This window comes from Eumetopias jubatus, unplaced genomic scaffold (genome assembly GCF_037043125.1).
Source record: "Eumetopias jubatus isolate StellerSeaLion01/CBP00866 unplaced genomic scaffold, mEumJub1_p1.0 scaffold_16, whole genome shotgun sequence".
Classification (NCBI taxonomy): Eukaryota; Metazoa; Chordata; class Mammalia; order Carnivora; family Otariidae; genus Eumetopias; species Eumetopias jubatus.
In genome coordinates this window covers 77,218,434-77,238,291 of record NW_028274822.1, presented here as the reverse complement: position 1 = coordinate 77,238,291, position 19,858 = coordinate 77,218,434, and the positions used below count along the sequence as shown (strand labels likewise).

The following is a 19,858-nucleotide window of genomic DNA, read 5'->3' as shown; positions in this document are numbered from 1 at the left end:
ATGCAAGTAGGCAGCAGGTTTTTATGGTTTTGTTTTTTTAATCAGGGGGAGATGTGCTGTGTTGGTCACCTCTCTTTTACAACATCTACATCTAAAATCAATAAAACAGTAAATGATGGACAAGAGTAAGAGGTGTTAAGTCCTTAATTAACTAAATGTCAAATTGCATTAGTATGTTTTATTAAGGCAAGAAAGCATCCTAATAATACTAAACAAACAAACAAAAATGGCTGTTAACTGGGTCAATCTAAAATTAGTCAGCCTGGGGGCGCCTGAGTGGCTCAACTGGTTAAGTGTCTGCCTTTGGCTCAGGTCATGATTTCAGGGTCCTGGGACAGAGCCCCACATCTGGCTCCCTGCTAAGCAGGGAGTCTGCTTCTCCCCCTCCCTCTGCCCCTCCTCCCACTCCTGCTCTCTCTAATAAATAAATAAAATCTTTAAAAATAAATAAAATAAAATAAAATTAGCCTGGGGGCACCTCAGTGGCTCAGTTGGTTAAGCATCCTACTCTTGATTTCGGCTCAGGTCATGATCTCAGGGTTCTGAGATCAAGCCCTGCATCCGGCTCTGCACTTGGGCTTGGACCTGGCTTAAGATTCTCTTTCCCTCTGCCCCTCCCCTCCTCTAAAAACAAAAACAAAAACAAAAACAAAAACAAAAACAAAAAACACAGTAAGTCAGCCTGAATGCCCCAAAGCCTAAGTATTATTAGATTACAGAACTTTGCAAAGTTTATCAATAATGAGAAACTAAATTTCCTGTTATTCCTATTCCTTTCATTTATTTTTTTAAAAGATTTATTTGAGAGAGCGAACGAGCACAAGTGGGGGGAAGGCAGGGGAATTCTACCAAACATTTAAAGAATTAATACCTATTCTTCTGAAGCTATTTCAAAAACTAGAAATAGAAGGAAAACTTTTGAAACTCTTTCAGTGAGGCCAGCATTACCTTGATCCCAAAACCAGACAAAGACCCCACCAAAAAGGAGAATTACAGACCAATATCCCTGATGAACATGGATGCAAAAATTCTCACCAAGATACTACTAGCCAATAGGATCGAATAGTACATTAAAAGGATTATTCACCACGACCAAGTGGGATTTATTCCTGGGCTGCAAGGGTGGTTCAACATTCTCTAATCAATCAATATTATAAACCACATTAATAAAAGAAAGAACAAGAACCATATGATACTCTCAACTGATGCAGAAAAAGCATTTGACAAAATACAGCATCCTTTCTTGATTAAAACTCTTCACAGTGGGGGCGCCTGCGTGGCCCAGTTGTTAAGCGTCTGCCTTCGGCTCAGGTCATGATCCCGGAGTCCTGGGATGGAGCCCCGCATCGGGCTCCCTGCTCCGCGGAAAGCCTGCTTCTCCCTCTCCCACTCCCCCGCTTGTGTTTCCTCTCTCGCTGTGTCTCTGTCAAAAAAATAAATAAAATCTTAAAAAAAAAAAATCTTCACAGTGTAGGGATAGAGGGTACATACCTCAACAATATTATAGAAGCCATATAACGAAAAGCCCACAGAGAATATAGTTCTCAACGGGGAAAAACTGAGAGCTTTTCCCCTAAAGTCAGGAACACAACAGGGATGTCCACTCTCACCACTGTTGTTCAACATAGTACTAGCCTCAGCAATCAAACAAAAAGAAAGAAAAGGCATCAGAACTGGCAAAGAAGAAAAACTCTCAATCAGCTGCATTTCTATACACTAACAATGACACAGAAGAAAGAGAAATTAAGGAGTCGATCCCATTTACAAGCGCACCAAAACCTGTAAGATTCCTAGAAATAAACCTAACCAAAGATGGTAAAGGATCTGTACTCTAAAAAGTACAGAACACTTATGAAAGAAATTGAGGAAGACACAAAGAAATAGAAAAACATTCCATGCTCACAGATTGGAAGAACAAATATTGTTAAAATATCTATGCTACTTAGAGCAATCTACACATTTAATGCAATCCCCATCAAAATACCATCAATGTTTTTCAGAGAGCCGGAACAAATAATCCTAAAGTTTGTATGGAACTAGAAAAGACCCTGAATAGCCAAAGGGATGTTGAAAAAGAAAACCAAAGCTGGTGGCATCACAATCCTGGACTTCAAGCTCTGTTTACAAAGCTATAATCATCAAGACAGTATGGTACTGGCACAAAAACAGACACATAGATCAATGGAAAAGAACAGAGAACCCAGAAATGGACCCACAACTCTATGGTCAACTAATCTTTGACAAAGCAGGAAAGACTATTCAATGGAAAAAAGTCTCTTCAACAAATGGTGCTGGCGAAACTGGACAACCACATGCAGAAGAATGAAACTGGACCATTTTCCTACACCATACACAAAAATAAACTCAAAATGGACGAAAGACCTAAATGTGAGATAGGAATCAATCAAAATCCTAGAGGCAGCAACCTCTTTGACCTCAGCTGCAGCAACTTTTTCCTAGACATGTCTTCAAAGGCAAGGGAAACAAAAGCAAATATGAACTACTGGGACTTCATCAAGATAAAAAGCTTTTGCAGAGCAAAGGAAATAGTCGATAAAACCAAAAGACAACCGACAAAATGGGAGAAGATAATTGCAAATGACATCTCAGATAAAGGACCAATATCCAAAATCTATAAAGAACTTAGCAAACTCAACACCCAAAAACCAAATAATCCAGTTAAGAAATGGGCAGGAGACATGAACAGACATTTCTGCAAAGACATACAAATGGCCAACAGCCACATGAAAAGATGTTCAACATCACTTGGCATCAGGGAAATACAAATCAAAACCACAATGAGATACTACCTCACACCAGTCAGAACAGCTAAAATTAACAAGTCGGGAAACAACAAATGTTGGTGAGGACCTGGAGAAAGGGGAACCCTCCTACACTGTTGGTGGGAATGTAAGCTGGTATAGCCACTCTGGAAAACAGTACAGATGCTCCTCAGAAAGTTAAAAATAGAGCTACCCTATGAGCCAGCAACTGCACTACTATTTACCCAAAGGATACAGTGATCTGAAGGGGCACCTGCACCCCAATGTTTACAGAAGCAATGTCCACAACAGCCAAACTATGGAAAAAGCCCAGATGTCCATCGAAAGATGAATGGATAAAGAAGATGGGGTGTGTATATATATATATATATATACAACGGAATATTACCCAGCCATCAAACATAACAAAACAAAACAAAACCTTACCATTTGCAATGACATGGACGGAACTAGTGGGTATTATGCTAAGTGAAATAAGTCAATCAGAGAAAGACAATTATCACATGATTTCACTCATGTGGAATTTAAAAAACAAAACAGAGGATCACAGGGGAAGGGAGGGAAAAATAGAATAAGAGGAAATCAGAGAGGGGGACAAACCATAAGAGACTCTTAGCCACAGAGTCTGAGGTTGCTGGAGGGAAGGGGGGTAGGGTTAACTGGGTGATGGGCATTAAGGAAGGCAAGTGATGTAATGAGCACTGCGTGTTATATGCAACTGATGAATGCCTGAACTCTACCTCTGAAAACTAATAGCACACTATATGTTAATTAATTGAATTTAAATAAAATTCTAAAAAAAGTGGGGGGAAGAGCAGAGGGAGAGGGAGAAGCAGGCTCCCTGCTGAGCAGGGAGCATGACACAGGGCTGGATCCCAGGACCCTGCAGATCACAACCTGAGCCAAAGGCAGATGCTTAACTGAATGAGCCACCTAGGTGCCCCCCCATTCTTTTTAATTTTTTTATTATGTTCAATTAGCCAACATATAATACATCATTAGTTTTTGATGTAACGTTCCATAATTCATTAGTTGCGTGTAACACCCAGTGCCCATCACCACACGTACCCTCCTTAATACCCATCACCCTGCTACCCCAATCCCCACCCCGCTCCCTTCTGCAACCCTCAGTTTGTTTCCCGGAGTCCAGAGTCTTTAGAGTTTGTCTCCCTCTCTGATTTCTTCCCATCAGTTTTCCCTCCCTTCCCCTGTGGTCCTCCACACTACTCCTTATGTTCCACGTATGAGTGAAACCATATGATAATTGTCTTTCTCTGCTTGACTTATTTCACTTAGCATTAACACCTTCCAGTTCCATCCATGTTGATGCAAATGGTGGGTATTCATCCTTTCTGATGGCTGAGTAATATTCCATGGTATATATGAACCACATCTTTTCATTCATCTGCTGAAGGGCATCTCGGCTCCTTCCACAGTTTGGCTATTGTGGACATTGCTGCTATGAACATTGGGGTGCATGTGCCCCTTCTTTTCACTCCCCAATTCCTTTTAAATAACAGCCACTGTCAAGTGTTTCCAAAACAAAGCATGTGTCTTTGGTACAATCTGGCTCACCGAGAGAAACAGTACAAAAATGAGAACATTCTTATATTTATAAATTCTTATATTTATATATTCTTATATTTATGATATTTATGCTACTTATGTGGACCTAACACCAAGTCAGGATTTTCAGTACATGTAACTGGTGATGACACTCCACAAGGGCAGGGAAAGAAAGAAAGAAAGAAAGGAAAAAGCTTGTTTGACCCTATCTCTAGTATGGAGGAAAGAGGATAGGGAAATCAGTATTCTTCCAAGCCACCATTTCTTCTCTTTATATGGAATGATCACAAGACCCCAGAAAGGCCAAGAATGACTAGGGAAGTAAAGACGACTATCAATAGTTATATCCTTTTTCTGTCACCCAGAAAAGCAGTAGAGTAAAAAAATAACAGGTGATGTAAAGCACTAGAACAGTGCAACCCACCTCCACAGTCACAGTTCTAATAATTTGTGAAGTAGACTCCCTGGTATAAGAGCTTCTGTGTAGCACAATAAATGAACAGAAATAACACAGTATCATTTTTCAACTACTCAATTAGAAATTGACAAATGTATATAAACCAGTTTTTGTCAAGTAAATCATAGCTCTCTGCCACTTAGCATTTTGACTCCAAAGCTTAAGTTACTGGTCTCAAGTAAAACAACACTCGCTTCAGAAATGTGTGAGGTCCTCTTTCAGGCAGAAAAATCTTACTCTTTTTCATAAACGGGGGAAATTCGTCACCCTGCAAAGAGAGTGGAGATGTACCTGTAGCCCAAGAGCCACACCAGGGTGGAACTGCTGTCAGATTCTGCACCTATTCATCATGCAGATGTCCCTGGAAGGCCACAGAGAGAACTCCAGTCTTAAGAGTGAATGTAATTCCAGAAGGCCCAGAGGATAAATCACCTTAATGGAAGCCAGCGCTGTCCAACAGAACTTTCTGTGATGACGAAACATTCTATATCTGCACTGTCCAATAAGTGAAATGTGGTGAGTGCCACTGAAAAACTGAATCTATAATTTTATTTAATTTTAATGAATTTAAATTTAAATAGCCACATATGGCTAGAGGCTACTTTATTGGACAGCACAGATCTAAGCAAATTCTGGAGATTCCAGTTCCCTTGACAGTAATCTGGTTTAGGCTTATGATACAATTCTGGCCAATGAGATAGGAGGAAAAGGTCTTCCCTGATCTAAAACAAAACAAAGCAAAAAGTCAAACACCACACACACACACACACACACACACACACGGAAGAAAAGGTTCCTTTTTTGCCTCTAGATGTGGTCTCAAGGAAGTGATGTCTAGGAAATGTTGCAGCCATCTTGCAAACAGTAGAGCAGCAAGCCTACAGATGAGGCAGATACACTGAAGAGAGCAGAGCAGAAGAATGGAAAGAATATGGGCCCCTGATACTATCACTGAGCTGCCCAACCACTATTATGGAGATAATATTTTCATCTGTTTACTCAGATATTTTAGATATTTTCATTTATTCAGATATTTCCTAAGCACTGACTAGAGATACTGCAACGAGCACAACAGATAAAAATTCCTGACAGTATGAATTCAACAAGTTCTAATTGTCAAGTCAGGATTATTGTTAATTATAGCTGAAGATATAGCAATTCATAAAAGAATGTAAAAGTGGATGAAGTAAACTGTCTTTCTTGGTAGAGCAGTGAAACAAACCTATCTATTTAATGATCAGATGTTGATGTCAATTCCATATTTGTACCTCAAAACAATTATATCCTAAATAATGGGGCATAAATACTTTGCTAAAATTCATTTTGTTAGCATGTATTAAGGCCAGACTATGAAGAAACATAAATAAATATGGTTAACAGTAAACTAACCACCTGTACATTACCATCCAATGACTAATTTAAGGTTGCCATTATTAAGGTATTGGTACAAACAGAACATTTTTCTAGCTTAATTTCTCCTCCATGTATCTCCCTCTCTATCACTTTATATGAATTACAAAATACATATTACTTAAGTTACCTAATTGTTCTCAAACCAAAGAATAGTCCAGTTACACATGAATTTTGCTAATCATATAAACAGATTAAATGTTTCCAAAGTGAAATAATTTAAACCTATTTGGTACTCCTAATGAATCAAGATAGTTTATCACACCAGACCTTTTTCCCACTATATTGTGTTAAACTACATGCACATCTGAAATAAAAAGCAAAAACAAAATACTATCATTTTCAATTTTCATCACTTTTCCGCTCAAAAAAATATTTAAAAAAAATAATTACAGGACAGGATTCTAGAGTGATGGCAGCAGCAAGGGCATAGTTGTTTTTGACTCCTCCTGAATTCTCCCATAAAAACAAACTGAGCAATCTGATTAGCAAAACTGAAAATCTGCATTTACAACAAAACTAAGAAATAAGGTCTGTTATGAAACCCAATATACAAGCAGGCAGGGGCCAACTACTGACTGCTAAAGACCCATGTGCAATTGCCATTCATGTGAGAAGCCGCAGAGGGAAGCAACAGGATATTTGAAGAACGTGAAATTAGGAGAACCCCAAAAGAGATGACAGACACTGTACGGAAAGTGCAGCCTGCCAATCGAGAACTGCAGTTGAAAATGAAAGGAGTTTTACACATTCCAACTCATGGGTGAGTTTCAAGGAGACTGCGGAGGTCTGAAGGGGACAGAGTACTCTGGCCCTACAAACTCAAAGCTAGCCCATCTAAAGCTCACTTTCAGGGCAAAGCCTTGTACTGTGGAGAAACTACTGGGAACAGAATCCAAGTTAAGCATAAAAGAGACAAGAGAGGAAAAGGAAGAATGCGGCCCAGATAAACAACTGGGAGGAGTAAGGGCCAGAAGTGTGACAGTACAAGCTTCCCTCTGCTCCCCCCACCAGAAAATTCAGAAAAGGGAGCTAGAACCATGAAGCTAGAAAAGTTTTCATGACTCTCTATTTTTTTCTAATAGTTCAGGAAATTAATTTCACTTACAAATGAGCAAGGGAAAGCACTGGGGTTATTATCTCAAAATCACTACAAGAAAAAAAAAGAGAGGGAGGCAGATATCATCCTTAAAGACAATGAAAGCATACTAGAAAAACATGCCTTTACAAGAGATGAAAATTATAACATAGTATTCCAAAATCAGCTTTAAAATTTTAAGAAAACTGGGGTGCCTGGGTGGCTCAGTCGTTAAGCGTCTGCCTTGGGCTCAGGTCATGATCCCAGGGTCCTGGGATCGAGCTCTGCATTGGACTCCCTGTTCGGCGGGGAGCCTGCTTCTCCCTCTCCCACTCCCCCTGCTTGTGTTCCCTCTGTGTGTCAATTAAATAAAATCTTTAGAAAATAAATAAATAAATATTTAAGAAAATGACATCATAATGACATAATGGCCAAAAAAACAAAAGCAAAGCAATGGAATATAAAAAAATATTAAACCATAATTTAAGAAAAATTTCATGAAATAAAAAACTGAAACTATCTATCGAATCTATCAAGCCCTAATGACCAATTCTAAGACACTCTAGTACAATGACTAGATTTTGAAAACAGCAAAAATTCTGGCATCCAGGCAAAAAGACCAAATCACTTGTAAAAACTATCAGAATATCTTAGTCTTTGACAGCAACACAATATGGAAGACAACAGAGAAAACTAAATGTGAGCCGAGAATTTATAGGCAGCCAAACTAGTAGGAGTGAAACTGTAGGGTCATACAGTATATTGTTTAACTTTTTATGAATCAATTTCTTTTCATAATCTATTAGTGTTTCCTTTACTTAGTCACTCTATTTAGGGTCCTTAAAATAAATAAGTTATGCTTTCACTTTTTATTTTGTCTCATGTTTCTAGGAGGCACAGTAAGAATAATTTCTAATAGGGAGATTTTATCTATAAAGAAAACTTATAGTGTGCTTATTATAAGCAAAATATAAAAGTAAGTGCTAACATCTCTTCCTAAATAAGGTAAAGATTACTGAATCTAAATGTTTTCAAGCAATAACTGAAGTTAAAATTGTGATTTTATATATATATATACACACACACACACACACACCATATATAGTAGTGTGTCTGTGTATATATAGTTTATTTTGACCCCCCAAAAAAGTACCTGAAACAAAAGTCCTATAGAAATCACCAATTTGGGATGCCTGGGTGGCTCAGTCAGTTAAGTGTCTGCCTTCAGCTCAGTTCATGATCCCAGGGTCTTGGGATCAAGTCCCGCATCAAGCTCCTTGCTCTGCGGGGAGCCTGCTTCTCCCTCTCCCTCTGCCTGCTGCCCTGCCTGCTTGTGCTCTCTCTGTCAGATGAATGAATAAAATCTTAAAAACAAAAAGTCTACTCGGTCACTAAACAGGGTCTTCAAGTTGATAAAGAACACATAAAATTATCCAGGAAAGACTTGGCTCACTCGTGGAAGACACATCACTTTCCAGATATATCTTCAGCATACTTTGGCATATATGCCAAATAAGTTACACAAATATTTTTATAATTATTAAACAAATTAAATAAATTATATAAATACAAAAGTTTTTAAATAATAGATTGACTACTAGAACAGGGCTATTCTTTTTTTTTTTTTTAAGATTTTATTATTTGTCAGAGAGAGAGCACAAGCAGGGGGAGCAGGGAGCAGAGGGAGAAGCAGGGTCCCCACTGAGCATGGAGCTTGATGTGGGGCTCCATCCCAGGATCCTGGGATCATGACCTGAGCCAAAGGCAGACACAATGGACTGAGCCACCCAGGTGTCCCTAGAACAGGGCTATTCAAAATGTGATTCAGCACTGGTGTTGGTTCACAAACTATTGGTAACTGACCCACTTCAAGTAAAGTACAAAAACAGAATAAATGATTTTGAAACCTTTACAGCAATTTGGTAATTTTATGTCTGTTGCCTGTAATAATGAAATTTGGGGGCATGCATTTTATAAGCTTTTATTACTTTTTTTTCTGGTAATTTATTTTAGTGTATTTTACCAAAAAATCTGCTCATGACAAACTGGAGGCAGGGAAGGATGAAAAACTGGCACTTCACCAGAAATAGTGTGAGAAGCAGAAGCCAACAAATATTTTCTTAAAAGGGCTAGATAGTAAATACTTTAGACTGCTAACCATAGGGTCTCTGCTCTAACTATTAACCTTTGCCATTACAGCATGAAAGCAGCCATAGATGATATGTAAACAAAGGGGCATGGCTGTGTTACAATAAAACTTTGTTTACACATAGGTTGATGGGTCAGATTTGGCCTTCAGGCCATATTCACTGATTCCTGTACTATATAACATCCAAGAAAAATAGAATAAGGAAGGAGACAAAGTATAAAATTCTCCAAAAGGACAAAACCTCCAAAAGGACAAAAGCAAAGGGTTTTGCCAATGACAGGAAGGGGAAAATAAGAATTTTGGAATCCAATCCTGAAGAGATTGTTATCAATGTAATCTAGATTTCATTTAGCTATGCCAGCAGCCACATTTTTAGTTAACCAGGCTGTAATGGATCCCTGCTTTATTACAGTAAACTAGTAAACAGAGTCTTGTGGTGATACTACCTAAGTAAGATGCTTTCATTTATATGCATCAGAGCAAAGGACTGAATCCTGGTTTATCTGGCAGGGGAGGGGACACAGTCTCCTTTTACACAATCAAATCTCTAGTAGCTTAAAAAAAAAAAATCACATCCTTAAAATCATAACATATAATAAACAATCCAATTTCCCAATAGGTTAGTCCTGTCCCTTATTATTTGTGTTATGAAATAGTTCCTGTACCTAATAGGTACAAAGCTCTGCTGGTGGTATCCCTTATTGAGGGTGTAAAAATAGGTTTGCCTTCAAAAAAGTTATATTCTAATGATTAAAATAAGATACATCTATAAATAACCAAAGTGCAAGGTAAAAATGACATTACTTTTCCTACTAGACCCTAAGTTACTTGACAGCAGGATCCATGCCTGATTCTTGTGTCTCTTCTACCAAGCACATGTAAAAAAGTCAACTATTTGCTGAATAAGACATAAGGGGGAGGGTGATTAGTATCTGCCTTTCACAGACGATGAAACCAAGGGAACAAAAAATTTCATAACTGGTTAAAAGTGGATTCAAGACCACACTCCAGATTTCCTAAACCCTATTATTCAGGCTTTCTTACCAGACCAAGTTTTCCTCAATATATATAAAGAACAAAGTCCCATCAGCATTCAGACTTCCAACCAACCATCTGAAATAAAACCATAAAACTTTAAAGATATCTGTAATATCTCTTGAGAACAATCTCTCAAACTGAGGGCCAGCCAATAACTATATTACAAGAGCAATAAGGATAACAGATGTGGTAGGGAAAGAGGAAAAAGCAGAAAGAACCTTTCAAATTATGCTCTGGATCCCTGATACCTAAAAGCTTTGAGATACTAAAAAGAAGATAAGGAAGCCTATAAGAGAGGGGCAAAAGACAACTGTCAAAGGATTAAGAATATGGCTTTGGGTAATGGTTCTCAACACTTTCATGTTTTCCACATGGTTTCAATTCTAGAATTTTGGGCAACACATTTAAGTGATTAAGACTTTAAAACAATAAACAAGTCAACAATAATTACAATACTATACTGTAAAATAATACCCACACTGTCTACAGAAGCTGTTTGCAAACTTTTTGATTTCAGGACTCCCACTGGGGACCCAAAGGCTTTTGTTTATGTACGTTATATCTACCGATATATATCATATTAGAATTAGAACTGAGAACATTAAAAATATTTATTTTAAAACAGTAAACCCATTATATGCAAATAAATCAATTTTTAATCGAAGTTTTCTTAGGGGCACCTGGGTGGCTCAGTTGGTTAAGCGACTGCCTTCGGCTCAGGTCATGATCCCGGAGTCCCGGGATCGAGTCCCGCATCAGGCTCCCTGCTTGGCGAGGAGCCTGCTTCTCCCTCTGACCCTCTCCCCTCTCATGTACTCTCTCCCATTCTCGCTCTCCCAAATAAATAAATCTTAAAAAAAAAAAAACATAAGTTTTCTTTAAAAAAAAGAATAGTGGCACTGTTTTACATTTTTGCAAATATCTTCAATGTCTGGTTTAACAGAAGTCAGTTGCATCCTCGTATCTACTTCAGCATTTAATCTGTTGCAATACTTTGCTTTGGTTGAAATATATAAAGAAAATATAGCCTCACACAAATCTGTAGTTTAAAAAGGGAGTTTGTAAATAGCCTTTCAGTAAATTGTGGATATTATTCTTCAATACTGCAACAAAACTCAAGAGATGGTAGTTTCTTAAAGGTTACATACAATATGGAATCTGAAACCACATCAATGTTACATTAAAATCCATTGGTCTACCTTGTACTTTGGATTTTATTCAGCAAGTATTATTTCACTGAGTTATATAGCTCTTCAAAACATTGATACACTTCCTTATTCAATATCAAAAATTCGTATTTCTTAACATTACCACTGATCTCTTCAGAGAAGCCTTTAAATACTGGGAAGCTCAAATTTTACCACTGGCAACAAATACTATCAGTTCTTTTTTTTTTTAAGATTTTATTTATTTTAGAGAGAGTGCATGCGCATGCATGCGTGCAAGTGTGCAGGAGGGGCAGAGGGAGAGAGAATCTGAAGCAGACTCTCACTCAGCGCAGAGCCCAACACGGGGCTTGATCTCAAGACTCTGTGATCATGACCTGAGCCAAAATCAGGAGTCGGACGCTTAACCAACTGAGCCACCCAGGCACCCCCCTCAGTTCTTTCATTTTTTCCCCAAGTTTCAAATATTCTTAATTCGTGTAAACCCCAATACAATACACCAACATGATTTCGTGCGTTTAGAGGGGAAATATTTCCTAGATAAGTGGAAAACTGTACAGATGGCTTCTGGAAGACCTCCATTCAAAGCAGCATTATAGTGAAACATTTCATTTAGAAGTCTGAACCTCCTTTCTTCAGTTTGCTATAATCTACATTCACTGAGTAGAACTTGTATTGATCACTGACATCCAGTTTGTTCCAGGGTTCTGGGTTATTCTTCCTATCCCACTGACAGAAGAGGGGGATCAAGCTCAGATGCCCGTGGATCTGCCATAACATGGCTGCAGCAGAGGCCTCAGGTCCAGATGGAGAAAAGATCAAATCTGCAAGGTCTGGCACTAAGTAGTCCCTACGATAAGGATGAATGGACATCCAAAGTCACACAGAACCTCCTACTTCTCAGTTCTTTCATTTTTGAGATGTCTGCTCATTACCCAAATCAGAATAACTGTAATTTTTCTTTCAATTAATCTTTCAAGTAAAAATGGGTGGCTCAGTTGGTTAGGCAGCTGACTCGATTTCGGCTCATGTCACGAACTCAGGGTTGTGGGACTGGCCACATCAGCTCCACACTCAGCCAGAGTCTGTCCCTCTTCCTCCCTATCTGCCCCTCCCCCACGCATGTGCACACTCTTCCTTCTCTCTCTCTCAAGTAAATAGACGGATAGATAGATAAAAAGTGTTCTATGAAGAAATCTGCTAGGTCAGCATGCAACTCTACTCCTCCAAGCGCTTTTTCTTAAAACCACCACGGTACTTAAATATGCAGAAGTGCCATCTCTGTACTCCTCATCACATTATATAAACTAATCAAAGGACGTGTACTCTTTTACTCTATTTTTTACTTCAACAAGAGCATTCTTTAAAGAAACTGACTTTTTTTTTTAACTGTAGAGTATATGGCAGTGAAGAGTACAATGGCTACTAGACAATCTGGTGTCAATGTGCTGTTTCGTGCTTAGGCACCAACACTTTATCTACCAGTGCGGCTGTACCAGCGGTACAAATTGTTAGCACACAGAAAAAGTCACAATTTCTCAGTAATGTTATGAAAATAGTTTGACCTTGAGGACCCCATTAAAGGGTTTCAGGGTTTCCAGGAGTATAGGGACCACATGTTGAAAACTGCTAATCTACAGAATCATTAACAGTTATCTAACTGATCCCTTTGTGGTCCTTCAGGATTGGTTACTATTTTCTGCTCTGACTCTCTCACATATTTAGGAGACAACACTCTGCTGGGCTTTCAACCTTCTGTCTCTCACCTCATACACATAGTGAATTGTACACTACTCTACGATGTACTGCACGACCGGCTTAGCTTAGCATTTGATTTGCAACAGCCAGTAGAGTGTGGTTAAGAGCACTGGCTTTAAGTCTGTTTGCCTGGGTTCCAATCCTGAATCTACCACTTACTAGCTAAAGACCTTATACAAATTATTTATCCTTATTTGCAAAATGAGAATAACAGTACCTATACCTCAAGAGTTGTGAGGATTCAACCCATTCAGTGTTTGGCATGGGGCCTGACACAAAGGAAGTACTTGCAAGATATTAGCCATCTTTGAAATATCACTATAACTAGAACAGATGTATCCTAAATTGTAGCAAAGAAATTTTGTATAGCAGTCAAAATTAGGAAGCATGCCCAGGAATGAGCCCAGGCTCTAGAGCTTCCCAAGCTATCCTGAAGAATCACCTAGGGTGCCTACAAATCTAGACTCCTGGGCTCTACATAGACTTAGTAGATCAGAGACTTCAAGGAAGAAGCCTAGGAATCCTGTGAGGGTAGGAAACATAACCTCTAGAGGAAACACTGTAATTGAGGAATTTAGATCATGTCTATCATCACATAATTTATACATTTTATTCTTTGAAAAGCGTGAAGTTCATTACAAATGTCACTATTAAAAGGCTGATACGTAGGGCACCTGGATGACTCGGTTGAGCGTCAGACTCGTGATTTCAGCTCAGGTCAGGATCTCGAGGTCATGGGATTGAACCCAAATCGGGCTCTGAGCTCAGTGTGGAGTGTGCTTCAGATTTTTTCTCCCTCTCCACTTCCTACCCCTTTGCCCCTTCCCGCTGAAGAGCACTCCCCCAGCTAAAATAAGTAAATAAATAAATATCTTTTTTAGATAAATAAAAGGTTGATATATAAAGTCAGTTTCTGAATAAACTGAAATGGTAAGGCATGATCTATCTTGAAAAAGCCATGTTTGAAAAGAGGAAAGATTTAAAAGGGAGAAATAACTCATTTCTTCCATTCTAAGATGCCATCCACTGTGAAATCACGGCAACACATTTCTCAAAACAATTACATACCACTTTCCTCTTCAAAATCTGACTGAAATTTGGATTGAAACTTTCTTCAAATTTAACAAGTTTAACAATTTTTCTGAACTTCTGGCCATCAGCAGTCGTGTGTCATATCAGGTTAACATGTCACTTTTCAAAAACTGCAATTCTGTTCTCTTTTGACATCTTTAGAACACATAATTTTGAGGCAAACAGGAATATTTGGGAATCCTCTAAATTTTGTATGTGGTTATACTGTTTCATTTTTTCTTAACTAGATAGCAAGAAGCTGAGCAATTTGTTAAAAATTAGATTTTTAGCGGCGCCTGGGTGGCTCAGATGGTTAAGTGTCTGCCTTCGGCTCAGGTCATGATCCCAGGGTCCTGGAATCGAGCCCTGCATCAGGCTCCCTGCTTGGCGGGGATGTCAAATAAATACATAAAATCTTTAAAAAAAATTAGGATTTTTAAAGATGTTTTAGCACTTGGGTTATAATCCACCACAAGTCATGAATCAGTCACATTCAACTCCCTTATCTTTCAAACTCTGAGATGTGTTCCAATGAGTTAGCAACTTCTATCTCTTTTAATTGCATCATCTGTCCTGGTACAGGCTGTTTCCTGCACATAAAATTATCTTTGTATCATATTCCTTTTGAAGAAATATGAAACAAATTCTGTATCTAAATTTAACTTAAAATTCAGCCATGTGTAATGCTGTCAGTGCAAATAACTTAACTGAGGTGGCAAGTGAGTGAAAAGACACCTCTACACATGGCTAAATTGATATATAAGCAGGCAATGACATTTGCAATACAAAGTGATCCATCAATAAATTGCAGATTTCACTTGCCATTAAGGACTGCAAAGGCACATCAAAAATGTTTAGAAGTGTTGAAAAGGTTCATCCTACAGTTGGTCTTACGGTATCAGATAGTTTATATATAAGAAAATTATAGTGATAAATGTAAAGGATCAGATTTTATGAAAAGTCACATCACAATGAATTAAAACCCAAATTCAATAACAGACTGTTCAAAAAGGATACACTAAAGGGTAGAGTTTACTACTGAACTAAAATAAAAAGCATCTTGGAGTATACCTGAAACTACTATGTTGTATGTCAGTTATACTGTAATAAATAAAATTTAAAACAAAACAGACAAAAAGAGGCTTGAAGTAAAAATTATATATAGAATTTAGAACAAAAACAGTAACTGAGAAAACTGTCAATATATAAAAGCAAGACAAGATATACAGCACTGTTTCTCAAAGTACCAATGGTATTGCCCAGTCATTCATGAGATAGTGGTATCTTCCAAAGAATACTGATAAAAGAATATTTTCACACATATCTGAAATGTACTATTAGTGATAACTTTTCACAGAAATACTACAGCAATCTTAAAAGACTGTGTATGTGCCACAAGGACTATGCAGCTCAGTCCTCTCTGCTATTCAATCAATTCAGTGGCTCCAAGCTTACCAGACTCAAAACCTATTTATTGTTTTTAAAGATTTTATTTATTTGAGAGCACGCGCGCGAGAGAGAGAGAGATTGAGAGAATGAGTGGGGGGAGGGACAGAAGGAGAAGAAGACTCCCTGCAGAGCAGGGAGCCCGACGTGGGACTTGATCCCAGGACCCTGGGATCATGACCTGAGCCTAAGGCAGATGCTTAACCAACTGAGCCACCCAGGCGTCCCTCAAAACCTCCTACTTATAATAAACTTTTTAACAGTTCCTTTATTAAACCATGAAATTATACTGATAACTTACCTAGCCACAAAACTTTAAAAAATCAATACAGTGCCATAACTATAATGTGAAGGAGGAAAAAAAGGAAACTGATTCATAATAAAACACTAATATGTAAAAACTTGGGCATCACTACACCAGAAGATATGATCTAGTAAGATGTCTGCACCAATACCATGAATGACCATGAACTTGACACCTACAAATGCTGACTGAATCAGGTGTGTGAAATGGTGACCAAAATACTGTGATGCATTTTTCCAAAATGGTAAACAACTCTTGGTAAAGCTCTATATGAAAGGACATTACTCACTCCTTGATGTACACACCATTGCATTCATTGACTGCAGTATATATTAACATCATGGAAAAATGCCTTGTGTATATATGTAGAATATTTTAGACCTGAGGCCATCACAGGAGCTTCCAACCTCATATGAGACAGAACAGTTATTCACTGTACAGCATTGTCCTGCACAATGTAAGACATCTCACAAACTTAGCCCCTGCTCACTAAATGCCTACAACAACCTCTAGCATGGTGAAAACCAAAAATGCCCCCCGCCCCAAATGGCACTACTCTAGCTGAGAACTACTCTGCTAAGTTACTAGGCTAGGATATTTAAGTCATTGGCATGCTACTATTTACTTCTTAAATTAGCATTTTTTGCTACTACACAGTATTATTTTGTAGTTACAATTCACTTTAACTGATCAACATAAAAGTAGTTATAAAAATAGAAACAAATACTACATCTAAGCATATCACAAATATATGTAATCAAACATGATTCAAATACCAGAATGGAAATATATATCTTCTGGAACAAAAAGAATTTCAAATATAGTGATTTCAAATAGACAGCTGAGAATCCAAAAATAGGAATATTTAAAAACTGGATTTTACTGGGTCAGCAATCTAACTCACTACCAGGAACTGTTCCTGAATGTCTCAATACTCTCTCAGGCATGTGTCCATAAAACTTAGTAAGACCTAGGTATATACCCAAAACAACTGAAAGCAGGGATTCCAACAGATATCTGTAAAGCCATGTTCATCGCAGTATTCACAACAGCCAAAAGGCAGAAATAACCCACGTCTATCAACAGACAAATGGATATGCAAAATGTGATATATCCATACAATAAAATGTTCAGCCTCAAAAAGGAAGAAAATTCTGACACATGCTACAACATGGATGAATCTTGAAGACATCATGCTAAGTAAAATAAGCCAGTCACAAATGGAGAAATATTATGGAGAAATGTTATATGATTCCAACTAATTTAAGAGTAGTCAGAAAGTAAAACAGTGGTTGCCAAGGCCTGGGGAGAGGGTGCAATGCAGAGTTAAGTGTGTTCAATGGGTACTGAGTTTGAGTCTGAGAAAATGAAAAAGTTCTGGAGATGAACGATGTGGTGATGGTTGTACAACAACGTGAATGTACTTAATGCCACGAACTGTACACTTACAAATGGTTAAAATGGTACATTTTTATTTATATTATATATGCCACATATATATTTAATACATATTTTATTATACATTTACGTATTTGTATATTTAAACCACTTTTAAAAATTAAATGGGGGGGGAGCTGGAAAATTAGAAAGTATAATTGACATAGAATTTGTTGGCCAGGGGCGCCTGGGTGGCTCAGTCGGTTAAGCGTCTGCCTTCGGCTCGGGTCATGATCCCAGGGTCCTCGGATTGAGCCCAGTGTCAGGCTCCCTGCTCCGTGGGAGGCCTGCTTCTCCCTCTCCCACTCCTACTCCCCTGCTTGTGTTCCCTCTCTTGCTGTGTCTCTGTCAAATAAATAAATAAAATCTTAAAAAAAAAATTTGTTGGCCAATGAGGGATACCTCGGTGGCTCAGTTAAGCATCTGCCTTTGGCTCAGGTTGGATCGAGCCCCACTGTTGGGCTTCCTGTTCATTGGGGAGCTTGCTTCTTTCTCCCTCTCCCTCTGATCCTCCCCCTGTTCATGCTCTCTCTCTCTCAGATGAATAAAATCTTAAAAAAAAATTTGTTGGCCAACAAAATGGATAAATCATTGAAAGTATTAATACAATTTAAACAGGAAGACTTCCAATTCTGAACATGAAGTTGTAACTACTACTGGAATTGCCCTACTCTTGTAAACAACTAGAAAACCTGACAAAATACATGAAATAGCAGTTTTTAGACATTGGGCAAACAGCAGCACAAGACTGTGATCCTCGAGAGAAAGGAAACAAAGAAAGTAAGTTCCATGATTGACCAAACTTTACTGCCTGAAAATAATTTCCAGGCTTTACTGCAGGGACAGAAATTTGAAACAGGGTTCAGGTGTCTGTATTGAGGGGACAACAGAGTTGGGGGAAGCTGAGAATTTGCAGCCAGAATTTGAGGAAGGAAGTGCTGAAAAGCAAGGAGTTGCATGCATGTAGGAATCTGATGATCTATAAAGGGGTTCCTTTTGATCCCGGAAACCTTCTCCTTAAGAGCAGGGAACAAACTACCAAAAAGCAAACAGCCCAACAATTCCCAGAGCTCACACAGGCTGGGAATCATTTGTGATCCTATTAGTCAAAATGGAGAAACCTCAGCATCACTAGAAGGATCACACTTCAATAGTGGGGCTACAGTCTAAGGAGAAAGACTGCTGTGACCAGCTATATAAGCCTTAAAAGCTTCACAAGGATCAAACTGACCTAAAAATTACTTAACTATGTGACAACAAAGTCCGACATTCTTTAAAGGAATATAGTGAAATTCACCATCCAGAAATGTAAAATGTAAAATTCACAATGTTCAGCCATAAAAGGAAGGAGGAAAATGATCCACATCCAGAAAAGTTAATCATTTGAAACAGAACCATAAATGGAATTAAAGACAAATGGACATTATCGAATTAAAAGACAAAGATGTTACAACAGATATTATAAATCTGGCTCAATTGGTTAAGCATGTGTCTTCGGCTCAGGTCATGATCCCAGGGTCCTGGGATCGAGTCCCACATGGGGCTCCTGCTCAGTGGGGAGTCTGCTTCTCCCTCTGCCTCTGCCTGCTGCTCCCCCTGCTTGTGTTCGCTCTCTCGCTCTCTCTGGCAAATAAATAAATAAAATCTTAAAAAAAAAAAAGACCCAATAGAACTTGAAGAGTTTTAAAATGAAAACTATGGGGCACCTGGGTGTCTCAGTTGGTTGGGTGGCCGGCTGAATCAGGGTCATGAGATCAAGTCCTGAGTCAGGCTCCATGCTCAGCACAGAGTCTGCTTAAGATTCTCTCTCTCCTTTTGCCCCACCCCCCACCACTCGTGTGTGTGTGTGTGTGTGTGTGTGTGTGTGTGTGTGTGCGCGCGTGCGCGCGTGCGCACGCATGTGTTCTCTTAAAAAAAAAAACCTTTAAAAAATACACTGAATGGGAAGAGACACTGCAGAAGAAAATATTAATGAAGTGGAAGACATAGCAAATAGAAACTATCCATGGAGACAAAGATGGGGGGGGGGGAGAACAGAGCCTCAGTAACCTGCTGGACACTATCAAGTGGTCAAACACAGACAACTAGGGTCCGGAAAACTGAAGGGAGAGCAGAAAAACAAACAAAAACCTTGAAGAAATAATGGCTGAAAATTTGATACATTTGATGAAAACTGTAAGAGATCCAAGAAACCC

At 38.5% G+C, this 19,858-nt stretch overlaps 1 protein-coding gene and 1 pseudogene across 1 annotated transcript in view; both read right to left on the bottom strand.

Annotated features, from left to right (window-relative positions):
- Positions 1-19,858, bottom strand: part of SPPL3 (signal peptide peptidase like 3) — a 135,380-nt gene that overhangs the window by 88,998 nt on the left and 26,524 nt on the right. The gene's annotated exons all lie outside the window — the stretch shown is intronic.
- Positions 12,170-12,539, bottom strand: LOC148162322 (cytochrome c oxidase subunit FA4 pseudogene; annotated as a pseudogene).